This window comes from Bufo bufo, chromosome 4 (genome assembly GCF_905171765.1).
Source record: "Bufo bufo chromosome 4, aBufBuf1.1, whole genome shotgun sequence".
NCBI lineage: Eukaryota > Metazoa > Chordata > Amphibia > Anura > Bufonidae > Bufo > Bufo bufo.
This window is the reverse complement of record NC_053392.1, coordinates 470,975,973-470,989,182: the sequence shown is the minus strand read 5'-3', so window position 1 is coordinate 470,989,182 and position 13,210 is coordinate 470,975,973.

The window sequence follows — 13,210 nt, the reverse complement described above, 5'->3', positions numbered from 1 at the left end:
TATTCAATGAGGGGCATGGCGAGTTCATAGAAAAAAAAAAATTTGGGCACAAGTTAGCGGAAATTGTTATTTTTTTTTTTTCTCACAAAGTCTCCCTTTCCGCTAACTTGGGACAAAAATTAAAATCTTTCATGGACTCATTATGCCCCTCACGGAATACCTGGGGGAGTCTTCTTTCCGAAATGGGGTCACATGTGGGGTATTTATACTGCCCTGGCATTCTAGGGGCCCTAAACTGTGAGAAGAAGTCTGGAATATAAATGTCTAAAAATTTTACGCATTTGGATTCCGTGAGGGGTATGGTGAGTTCATGTGAGATTTTATTTTTTGACACAAGTTAGTGGAATATGAGACTTTGTAAGAAAAAAAATATATATTTCCGCTAACTTGTTCCAAAAAAATGTCTGAATGGAGCCTTACAGGGGGGTGATCAATGACAGGGGGGTGATCAGGGAGTCTATATGGGGTGATCACCCCCCTGTCATTGATCACCCCCCTGTAAGGCTCCATTCAGACGTCCGTATGTGTTTTGCGGATCCGATCCATGTATCCGTGGATCCGTAAAAAACATACGGACATCTGAATGCAACCTTACAGGGGGGTGATCAATGACAGGGGGGTGATCAATGACAGGGGGGTGATCAGGGAGTCTATATGGGGTGATCACCCCCCTGTCATTGATCACCCACCTATAAGGCTCCATTCAGATGTCCGTATGTGTTTTGCGGATCCGATCCATGTATCAGTGGATCCGTAAAAATCATGCGGACGTCTGAATGGAGCCTTACAGGGGAGTGATCAATGACAGGGGGGTGATCAGGGAGTCTATATGGGGTGATCACCCCCCTGTCATTGATCACCCCCCTGTCATTGATCACTCCCCTGTAAGGCTCCATTCAGACGTCCGCATGATTTTTACGGATCCGATCCATGTATCAGTGGATCCGTAAAAATCATGCGGACGTCTGAATGGAGCCTTACAGGGGAGTGATCAATGACAGGGGGTTGATCAATGACAGGGGGGGTGATCAGGGAGTCTATATGGGGTGATCGCCCCCGTCATTGATCACCCCCCCTGTAAGGCTCCATTCAGACGTCCGCATGATTTTTACGGATTCGATCCATGTATCAGTGGATCCGTAAAAATCATGCGGACGTCTGAATGGAGCCTTACAGGGGAGTGATCAATGACAGGGGGGTGATCAATGACAGGGTGGTGATCAGGGAGTCTATATGGGGTGATCACCCCATCATTGATCACCCCCCTGTAAGGCTCCATTCACACGTCCGCATGATTTTTACGGATCCGATCCATGTATCAGTGGATCCGTAAAAATCATGCGGACGTCTGAATGGAGCCTTACAGGGGAGTGATCAATGACAGGGGGGTGATCAAGAACAGGGGGGTGATCAGGGAGTCTATATGGGGTGATCACCCCCATCATTGATCACCCCCCTGTAAGGCTCCATTCACACGTCCGCATGATTTTTACGGATCCGATCCATGTATCAGTGGATCCGTAAAAAACATACGGACATCTAAATGGAGCCTTACAGGGGGGTGATCAATGAAAGGGGGGTGATCAATGACAGGGGGGTGATCAGGGAGTCTATATGGGGTGATCAGTGGTTCATAAGGGGTTAATAAGTGGCAGGGGGGGTGTAGTGTAGTGGTGTTTGGTGCTACTTTACTGAGCTACCTGTGTCCTCTGGTGGTCGATCCAAACAAAAGGGACCACCAGAGGACCAGGTAGCAGGTATATTAGACGCTGTTATCAAAACAGCGTCTAATATACCTGTTAGGGGTTAAAAAAATCGCATCTTCAGCCTGCCAGCGAACGATCGCCGCTGGCAGGCTGGAGATCCACGCTCTTACCTTCCGATCCTGTGAACGCGCGCGCCTGCTGGAGACCAAGTACAGAGAGGCAGGTGGAGATGAAGCTAATGAGCAGCAGCACTTGTATGCAGTCTGTGACATAGCACAGCAACACATCCCCACCTCCTCTCTCTACTTCATGTCTCCTCATGAAGTTGGGACTTCAACTTTTGGTGGTCTGATCCCCTTTACTATGCATTCCAATACTTCTGTATTGGAATGCATTGGCTGTATGAGTAATACAGTGTGTATTACTCATACAGCTTCTTGCCTGTGAGATCCAGGGGGCTGGATCTCACAGACTTTTCACCGGAAGGCAGCGCCGATGCCTAAGGAAGGCATTGTGCTGCCTTCCATGCCATCGGGTCCCCATTACAGCCGCACACTCCCGTAAACTCCCTCCCGCCGCAACTCCCGTAAACGCCGCATACCGCAGGTCTGAATTGAGCTGCGGTTTGCTGCGATCGCCGACACAGGACCCCCCGCGCATTGTCCCAGGGTGCCTGCTCAATGATCACCGCCCGCTGCGTGGCTGTGATCGGAAATATACATGGCGTACAGGTACGCCCTGTGTCCTTAAGTACCAGGACATCAGGACGTACCTGTATTCCCTGTATCCTTAAGAAGTTAAGTGCATTTTAATAAAATAAAGTTACTGAAAATACTTATTTTTCTTATTATAAATATATTCCCAAATACCTTTCATTAGTAATAATGACTCGTTTTGTCTGTGGAGCAATCATCAGAAGAAATAAAATGGTTGCCGTCCTATCAGTACACACAAAACCTGCTGTAATCACACAACAGGACAAGTTACTTCAGATCACTGAGCTAAAGAGCTGCCTCATCCTCCTCTCTGCTGTGCTTGTCAGGGATTATGATCCTGAATACAGTTTAATATGATCTTCAGCTGAATCTCTGTAGGAATGGAGTTCACGAGGAGACCAAGTACAGAGAGGCAGGTGGAGATGAAGCTAATGAGCAGCAGCACTTGTATGCAGTCTGTGACATAGCACAGCAACACATCCCCACCTCCTCTCTCTACTTCATGTCTCCTCATGAACTCCATTCCTGCAGAAAGGCAGAGCAGAGAGGAGGATGAAGCAGCTCTTTAGCTCCATGTTCTGAAGTAACTTGTCTTCCTGTGTGATTAGGGCAGGTTTTGTGTGTACTAATAGGACTTTGGCCATTTTATTTCTCCTGATGATTGCTCCCTAGACAAAACTAGCCATATAACTAATGAAAGGAATTTGGTAATATATTTATAATAAATTAATATTTAAGTGTTTTTCATTTTGTTAATTCCCGGAGAACCCTTTTAAGGAGCAGTAACATCGTTTCCCCCTCTATTTTCCAGTGGTCATAACTTTTCTTCTTTTTTTTTTACGTATTATTGTTTATGAAGAAGAATAAAGATTCCCACACTTTGGGATTAAGAACAAACACTAAAGGGAGATTTATCAAACTGGTGTAAAAGTAGAACTGGTTTAGTTGCCCATAGCAACCAGAGTCCACCTTTAATTTTCCAATGGAGCTGTGAAAGGTGCAATCTGTTGCTTGCCATGGGCAACTAAGCCAGTTCTAATTTACACCAGTTTGATAAATCTATAACTAAAGCAGTGCTTCTCAATTATTTTCTGTCATGCCCCCCCTAGGAAGAAGAAAACATTTTGCGCCCCCCGCGCGACTGTAAATAGTATCATTTGTCTATAAAATTGTTATAAGTACACCTCTGCATAACACTGTATCCTTATTAACGTATAAGAGAATAAAAAAAGAAAGAAATGTGGATCGGACACACACTTATGGGGGGATCTGTGGATGACGGACACTTATGGGGGGATCTGTGGCTGGCACTGTTACAGGGGGATCTGTGGCTGGCACTGTTATATATGTGCCATCCACAGACCACCCACCCCATAACAGTGCCATCCACAGTGCCCCCCCCAGCCCATAACAGTGCCATCCACAGACCCCCACCCCTTAACTGTGCCATCCACAGATTCCGTGTGCCCGACGCCGCCATTTAAAGTTATTAAACATGCCCCCCTCACTCCTACTAGTACCATATATCCGAATTTCTTCTGTATAATGCCGGCAGGCGAGCCGGCGCGTCCCTCAGTGACGTCACTTGTCTGCGCCGCCTGCTTCATTCATAAAGCAGGCGGCGCAGGCACGTGACATCACTGAGGGACGCGACGGCCTGCCTGACGGCATTATACAGAAGAAATTCGCACACCCCAAAGGCCAGCCCTGAACGAGCCCCCCTTTACGGAGCCTGGCGCCCCCCCATTGACTCATATCAGCCCCAAGCATCTCCATATTGCCCACATATCAGCCCCAAGCATCTCCATATTACCCCCATATCAGCCTACAGCATGTCCCTATTGCCCCCAGCATCTCCATATTGCCCCCAGCATCTCCATATTGCCCCCATATCAGCCTCCAGCATCTCCATATTGCCCCCATATCAGCCTCCAGCAAGTCCATATTACTGGAGCCTTATGTATTATAAAATAAAAAAAAACACTTGCCTTTCCTGCTCCAGATGCCACCGCTCCTCACCGCCCGTGCTCGGTCTTCCTCCTCCGTCTGCTGTGCTGTGAACTGGCTCGCACAGCGTGAGGTCACAGAGCGCCCTCACACTGTGCTCAGCCTTCACAGCCGACAGCCGAGGACCAGGTACAGACTTCCTTCACTGCTTCCTGGTCCTCCGGTACTAATGAAGCGCTTCCATAATGGAAGCGCTTCATTAATATTCACCCCATAAGATGCAGGGGAATTTTTCCCCCACTTTTGGGCGAAATAAAAATGTGCCTTAGGGGGCGAAAAATACGGTAAATTTTCCAAGATAAAACAAAAAGAACACCAGACATATTGGGTATTGCCGCATCCGTAACGACAATCATTTTTTTGTCACCGTACGTCACCAAAAGTGCAACACCAAGCGATCAAAAAGGTGTATGCCCCCCAAAAAAGTACCAAACAGTCACCTCATCCCGCAAAAAATGAGCCCCTACATAAAACAATCGGGCAAAAAAAAAACTATGGTTCTCAGAATATGGAGACACTAAAACATGATTTTTTTTTTCAAAAATGCTTTATTATGTAAAAACTGAGAGAAACCAAAAAAAGTTGTCATATTTAGTATTGTCGCGTCCGTAACAACCTGCTCTATAAAAATAGCACATGATCTAACCCGTCAGATGAACATGGTAAAAACAAAAAATAAAAACGATGCCAAAACGGGCATTTTTTGTTACCTTATTTCACAAAAAGTGTAACATAGAGCAACCAAAAATCATATGTAACCTAAAATAGTACCAACACAACTGCCACCTTATCCCGTAGTTTCCAAAATGGGGTCACTTTTTTAGAGTTTCTACTCTAGGGGTGCATCAGGGGGTCTTTAAATAGTGACATGGCAACCAGTGAAATCTGTCCTCCTTGTGCCCGCTGTGTGTGCTTCTGGTGCCCACTGTGTGTGCTTCCTGTGCCCGCCGTGTGAGCTCCCTGTGCACGCTGTGTGTGTGCTCCCCTGTGCCCGCTGTGTGTGTGCTCCCCTGTGCCCGCTGTGTGTGCGCTTCCCTGTACCCTCTTTGTTTGTGCTCCTCTGTGGCTGCTGTGTGTGTTGCCCTGTGCCCACTGTGTGTGCTCCCTGTTCCCCCTCTGTGTGAACACCCTGTGCCCCCTCTGTGTGCGCTCCCCTGTGCCCGCTGTGTGAGCTCCTTATGCCCTCCATGTGTGATCCCTGTGCCCACTGTGTGTGCTTCCTGTGCCCGCTGTGTGTGCTTCCTGTGCCCCCATGTTAGCTCGCTGTGTGCGCTCCTTGTGCCCGCTGTGTTTGTGCTCCTGTGTCCACTGTGTGCTCCCTGTCCCTGCTGTTTGTGTTCCCTGTGCACGCTGTGTGAGCTACCTGTGCCCGCTATGTATGCGCTCCCCTGTGCTTTCTGTGTGTGCTTTCCCCTGTGCCCACTGTGTGTTCTCCCTGTGCCCGCTGTCTGTGCTCCCTGTGCCAACTGTGTGAGCTCCCTGTGCCCGCTGTGTAAGCTCCCTATACCTCCTGTGTGTGAGCCCGCTGTATGTGCTTTCTGTTACCCCCCCCCACCCCGTGTGAGCCCGCTGTGTGTGCACTCCCCTGTGCCCGCTGTGTGTGCACTCCCCTGTGCCCGCTGTGTGTGCACTTCCCTGTGCCCGCTGTGTGTGCACTCCCCTGTGTCCGCTGTGTGTGCACTCCCCTGTGCCTGCTGTGTGTGCACTCCCCTGTGCCCGCTGTGTGTGCACTCCCCTGTGCCGCTGTGTGTGCACTCTCCTGTGCACGCTGTGTTTTGTATGTAAGCTCCCTGTGCCCCTGTGTGAGCTCCTTGTGTCCTGCGGTGAATCTGAGTCCAAATTAGCAATGCTTTCTTTTTTCTTTTTCTTTTTTTCAGTACTTGGGGGGAGCAGACCAGGGCTGCTACTAAAGGAATCTGTAAAGGTATGTCACACATTGTGCCCGTATCACAGTAAGAGCCCCCTTAACCGTGTCCTCCACAGATCCCCCATAACAGTGTGTCCTCCACAGATCCCCCATAACAGTGTGTCATCCACAGTATATTTTCTTTCCAGATTTACGTTTTTTTTGCGGATCTGTTTTCCGCAAAAACGTTGTTTTTTTTTTACAAAAGTGCTTCCGCATCTTTTCCATGTTTCCGCAAAAATAAGAAAAAGGAGGAATAATAAAAAAAAGAGGTTAAAACAGAGGACATGTGATAGAACAGGTTCCATTTTATTGTGCTTTTGGTGTCGTTCAGAGCTGTGTAAGAAACCTCTGCTTGGCTGGCATAGTTTTCTACCGATTTCTCAGCGATCATCATGGCAAACGACATGGATAACGTTCTATTTCACTGGATTCTCTCTCGGCGATTCAGACAGCAGTCATCTATGCTGGATGGAGAATCGGGGAGGAAGAGGAGACGGCAGTGGGTCCATCCGATAGTTGCTCAGCGCCGTCAGAAGGGACAATTTCACAAATTATACAATGTTCTGCGACGTGACCCCATTATATTCAAAAGTTATTGCCGGATGTCCATGGAATCATTCGACCATCTCCTCATGCAGTTGACTGTATGTATTTCATGGTCCACATACCGCAGATCCACAAAATACGGATACATTTTTCTCTTCTATAGAAATATTATATCTATGATTGCAAAACAGACGAGTATAAGACATGTTCTTTTTTTTATTTTTTGTTTCTGTTTGCCAGACGGCGGCACTGACATACGGATGAAAAAAGCGTCCACATTAATTGCTACCCCATTGAAATGAACAGGTCTGCGTTAGATCACTAATAAATGCAGGTGTTAGATGTCAAACGTGTGCCTGAATTTTATTTTTAACAGATGACAGACTTTTCTGATGGACAGATGAACTCAATGGAGAGAAAATGGAAAAAGGACATTTGTGGATCTGACCTTTTCTGAATTGTATCTTGTTCAAGTTGACAATGAAATGTACGACCAATAGGTGGCACTCATGTACCATGGTTGTATTAGGTCTGCATGAGATGAAATCAATGTGTGGAAAGTGTTTTTCGGTATAAGGAAACATTGATTTATGCACAAACAACAGCCAAACGATAGTCTGTGATTTCCCAGGAGCAATGAAATAGATTTACTCTAGTTTTCTGAGAAAAAGTGCTTTGACAGTGATCAGAGGTATATGTTATGCCAGGCATGCTCAACCAGCGGCCCTCCAGCTGTTGCAAAACTACAACTCCCAGCATGCCCGAACAGCCTACAGCAGGGCATTGTGGGAGTTGTCGTTTTACAACAGCTGGAGGGCCGCAGGTTGAGCATGCCTGTGTTATGCCTTATATGCCCTCAGGATAGTCAAGCATAGTAAGCAACGCAAGCTTAAATACCTGAGTGTGAACTGGACACTTACACTTTTCCTATGCTGCAGTTCCAAAGGAACTGATGTTAGTTGCATAGTGAGTGATATGATTTGCATGTTAATGCAATATTTTAAAATGACATGGTGGGGGAGGCAGCTATTGACTTTAAGGCTAGGGCTACGCCACGACATGTGTCAGGCGACATTTATGTCGCACCAATGTATTGTAATAATAATCTATGGTGTCGTACTGCAACGTGCGAGATGCTGCTACTGCATCACGACAGTCTCAAAAAACCTATCCAAGTTAGGTTTTTGTGCATATCGCATGTTGCAGTGCGACACTATACACATCACAATAAATGTTGCACGAAATTGGTGCAACATGAATGTCGAGCGTCTCATGTCGCAATGTAGTTGTACCCCAAATGTCGCGATGTAGCCCTAGCCTAAAACGGTGTTCACTGCAATAGCTATTGACATGACCACCACTGCACATAGGAGCAGCACTCACAAAACAGCTCTTTGAGAAGACCACCCCTTTATTCAGACCACGGTGATAGATTGTCAGTTCTCCCATACATTATGTATACAGGTCATTTTCTTTGAGAAGATCATCCTCTAGGAAACTGCTTTTCAATGCAATTTTGGTTAGTCATCTTAAAAAAGGTTTCACTGTATCGGATAATGTTCCTTTGAGGTTTTAGGTAAACCGAATCCTCTTCCCTACAATATCGCAGTCAGGAGCACATAGCACATTTCCCTAAAGTACAGCCTTATGTATAATGAATCAATGCATTTCAGCCTACCTAGTAAGTCAACTCATCAGTGGACTTAAAGGGAAAGTGTCATCAGAAAATGACCTATTGTTTAAGTCGTATTTTTAATTTTAACATATTTTTAAAGAATTTTTATTGATGTTATTTTTAATTTTCCATGTCACTGTTATTTAAACAAAAAACATAAAATCCTGCAGTTTTCCCACTAAGCTTAATAATAGGAACCACTTCTTGGTCTGTACAGTTCACTTTACTGCAGTTACCTGCTTATCTGTCATTCTAATCCTGCCTATAATGATATCACCTCTGTGTATAGATAACACAGGATCCACTATTCACAATAGGTGATTGGAAAGTATTTCCTTCTACAATGACCTTTGCACAGGTCACAGAGCATGCCTAGAAAACTCTCCCATAGAAGTCAATGAGGTCCCCTCCTGAGCATTGTGTCTATGGACCATGGGGCTTTCGTAAAGCAATCTTCTTAATGCTTTCTAAATGCTGTAAAGAACAGCTTAGTCAATAGAATAAAAAAAAAAATCTGTAATCAGAAAATAGAAACAGATTGTAAAAAAATATATTCTAAAGTGATAAAAGAATACCATGACAATCACCATCCGACCTTTTCATCCACTTTATTAAAGCATAAAAACCAGCCTGGTATGGACAGGGTTAGAGCGACAGCCGTTTCCTGCTGTCTGCATTTCATCTGCTCCAGAGCTGCGCAAGTGTGCCGCCCCTTCTATATCCATATACACACATGGTTAACTAAGCAAAATCAAAATAACACAAATTACATATAATACATATCATGTTTATACTTAAAGATACAAAAATACATTAAAACAATAGTAAATCCTTGGGAAATCACGTTTTATCTAATCAAAAAATGCACTCATGTCATTTCTATTATTGAGGCCCTGAATTATTTTCAAGCCCAAAAATTGCATGCATTTAATATCACCATTATGCACCTCACACATGTACTCAATCAATCTAGGGGCACCTACCTTTGTTTTCAATGACCGCACATGCTCACTAGTGTTGATCGAGCACCAAAGTGCTTGGGTACTCGAGAAGAACACCTCGGGATGCTCGGGTGCTCTACCGAGAACCCGAGCATTAAACCAGGCACTCCCTGCTCTAAAGAGGGGAGGATGTCTGGTTCACATGAAAAGGTCCGTAATTGATGGAAACACCACTGAAATGGTTCGGGAACAGCATGCGGAGGATGTCTGGATGCATCTTGGACTCCCAGGTCGCTGCTGGGAACGATCTTGTCCGAGTAGTACGCCAATTTTACAAACTGACAATAATACACACAAAACCGAAGATAAAATCGATTTTAGAGGAAAAATTGTTAGGAAACATTCTTTCCTGTATATTTACTTGTATATAAAGTGCAAGTGCTGCCAAAAATTACAAGGAACAGGCACGCCGATGCAACCTGTATATCACATAAAGGAGGGCCTCATTCACATTGTGGTACAATTGTTCAGGTAGTGGGACTCCTACACTCATAAAGCCTATGCACTAAGTGAAAGGGCTGCCAAAAATTACAAGGAACCGGCACTCCAATACACCCTTTATTACACATAAAGGAGGGCATCATATACACCCTTGAATTGATTATGATTGATGGCCTGCTGGTGACCCTCAAAAACATTAGAAGCAAGGGCCTTCTGGTGCCCCTTTAAAACATTATGGGTGAGGGCCTGCTGCTGATCTGACCATCTAAAAAATTTGGAGTGAGGGTCTACTGCTGAGCTGACCAAAGAAAAAAATATAGTTGAGGGTCTGCTGGTGAGCTGACTCTCTGAAACATTAGAGGCGAGGGCCTGCTGCTGATCTGACCAGAGTCAACCTGTCAGCATTTTCAGTTGACAGTCAGATGCGCTTATCAGTTATTATACCCCTAGCAGCACTAAATACCCGATCTGACAAAATGCTGGCGGCAGGGCAGGCCAGCACCTCCAAGGCGTAGAGCGGCAGTTCATGCCACGTGTCCAGCTTGGACACCCAATAGTTGTAAGGCACAGAGGGATCATTGAGGACGCTGACACGGTCTGCTATGTACTCCTTCACCATCTTCCAAAACCTTTCTCTCCTTGTGACACTAGGCCGCGCATCAGGGTGAAGTTGCTGGTGGGGTGTCATGAAACTGTCTCAGGCTATGGAGAGTGTCACCTTGCCTCTGTTGGAACTGCTGTGTGTTCCCCTTGTCTCCCCTCCTCGGTTGCCCAAGGAACTACGTACTCTGCGGCCAGCGTTGTCAGCTGGAGATTTTTGGAGCAATTTTTCCACAAGGACCTTCTGGTATTGCACCATTTTGTTAGTCCTCTCCACCACAAGAATGAGAGATGAGAAGTTCTCTTTGTAGCAGGGGTCGAGAAGGGTGAATAACCAGTAATCAGTGTTGGCCAAAATGCGTATAATGCGAGGGTCATGGGAAAGGCAGCATAACATAAAGTCAGTCATGTGTGCCAGAGTCCCAACAGACAAGACTTCGCTGTCCTCTTCAGGAGGATAACTCTCAATCTCCTCATCCTCTTCCACCCATTCACACTGAACAGATGGAATAAACCTGCTGTGGGTACTACCCTCTTTAGCGGAGTGTCCTGCTCCTCCTCATCATACAATTCACGCTGAGAAGACAAACGGAGGGTGGACTGGCTATCACCCTGTGTACTGTCTTCCCCCATTTCCACCTCTTCCACATGCAAAGCATCCTCCTTCATTGTGAGCAGCAAGCGTTTCAGTAGACACAGAAGTGGGATGGTTACGCTGATAATAACGGCATCGCCGCTCACCATCTGTGTTGATTCCTCAAAGTTGCGTAAAACACAAGTCAGACATCCATGCCAACTCGTCGCTTGTGAAGAGCGGAAGCTGACTGGAAAGGTGATGACCATGTTGCAGCTGGTATTCCATTACTGCCCTCTGCTGCTCACAAAGCCTGGCCAACATGTGGAACGTGGAGTTCCAGAGTGTGCTCACACCGCACAACAGTCGGTGAGCTGGCATTGCAAGCGCTGCTGCAGCGTTGCCGGACCGGATGAAGCTGTAGATGACTTTTGGAAATGGGCACACAGGCGGCTCACCTTCACCAGTAGCTCAGGAAAATTGGGGTAGGTTTTGAGAAACCGCTGAACCACTAAGTTGAACACGTGGGCTGTTTGTCACAAAAACATATTAGTTTATACACGGCCTGTTGCCGCTTCCCCACTGCAGTGCTACACTGCTTCCAGCTACTGACTGATGGCTGACTGGTGCTGCAAGATGATAATTCAGAGGTAGAAGTAGAGGAGGAGGCGGAAGAGGAGAAGGGGGGTTGCAGCCACTAATGTAGGAGGTGACGGAAATCCTGATGGAAGTAGGGCCCGCAATCCTTGGTGTCGGTAGCACCTGTGCCATCCCAGGGTACGACTCGCTCCCGGCCTCCACAACGTTCACCCAGTGTGCCGTCAAGAAAATGTAGCGTCCCTGGCCACAAGCACTTGTTTATGTGTCAGTCGTTAAGTGGACCTTCCCAATAACTGCATTGGTCAGGGCACGGGTAATGTTACGTGACACATGCTGGTGTAAGGCGGGGACGGCACACCGGGATAAATAGTGGCGGCTGGGGACTGAGTATCGAGGGACCACTGCTGCCATCAGGCTGCAGAAAGCCTCAGTATCCACAAGCCTAAATGGCAACATTTCCAGGGCCAGCAATTTGGAAAGGTGCGCATTTAGTGCTATGGTCTGTGGGTGGGTGGCTGGGTATTTTGCGCTTTTGTTCAAAGGCCTGGGGTATGGACATCTGTACGCTGCGCTGGGACACAGAAGTGGATGTGCTAGCTGATGGTGCTTGCGAAGGTACAGGTGCAGGTCGGGAGGCATCCGGGCCTGCGTCTTGGACAGGGGATTGGCCAGCACGTAACACTGGGGAAGAGGAGGCGGTGGTGTGACCTGCAGACTTTGACTGTGGACCCAGGCGTTCAGCCCACCTATTAGGGTGCTTTGATGCCATGTGGCAGATCATGCTGGTGGTGGAGAGGTTGCTAGTGTTCACGCCCCTTATAATTTTGGTACAGAACAGTTTGCAAATGAAAATTCTATTAATGTCCGCACTTTCCTCAAAAAAGCGCCAGACTGCGGAACACCTAGCCCTTGGCAAAAGAGATTGCCGCAAGGGGGTGCTTCGGGGAACAGTTGTGGGCCTGTTTGGTGTGGCCCGCCTTCTCTTTTTTGCCACCCCACTGCCTCTTCCAGCCCTTATGCGGTGCTGCGGATCCCTCCCCCTCTGTATTGCTGTCCTCGCTCGGCTTGCCACTTTCCCAAGTTGGGTCAGTGATTTCATCGTCCACCACCTCCTCTTCCACTTCCTCACTCTGGTCATCCTCCTGACTTGTTGACCTAATAACAACCTCACTTATTGACAACTGTGTCCCATCCTCATCATCAACCTCTTGAGACACTAATTGCTGTTGACTTATTGGCAACTGTGTCTCATCATCATCATCATCCACCTTGTGAAACACTAATTGCTGTTCCCTACCGTCATCTTTTGTGACTGTGGATGCTCAAGAGTTTGGGAATCAGTGCACACAATCTCCTCATGTCCCTCTTCAAGCGGGCTTGAAGAGAGGCCCAAATCAAGGAATGGCAATGAAAAGAGCTCCTCGGAATATCAGAA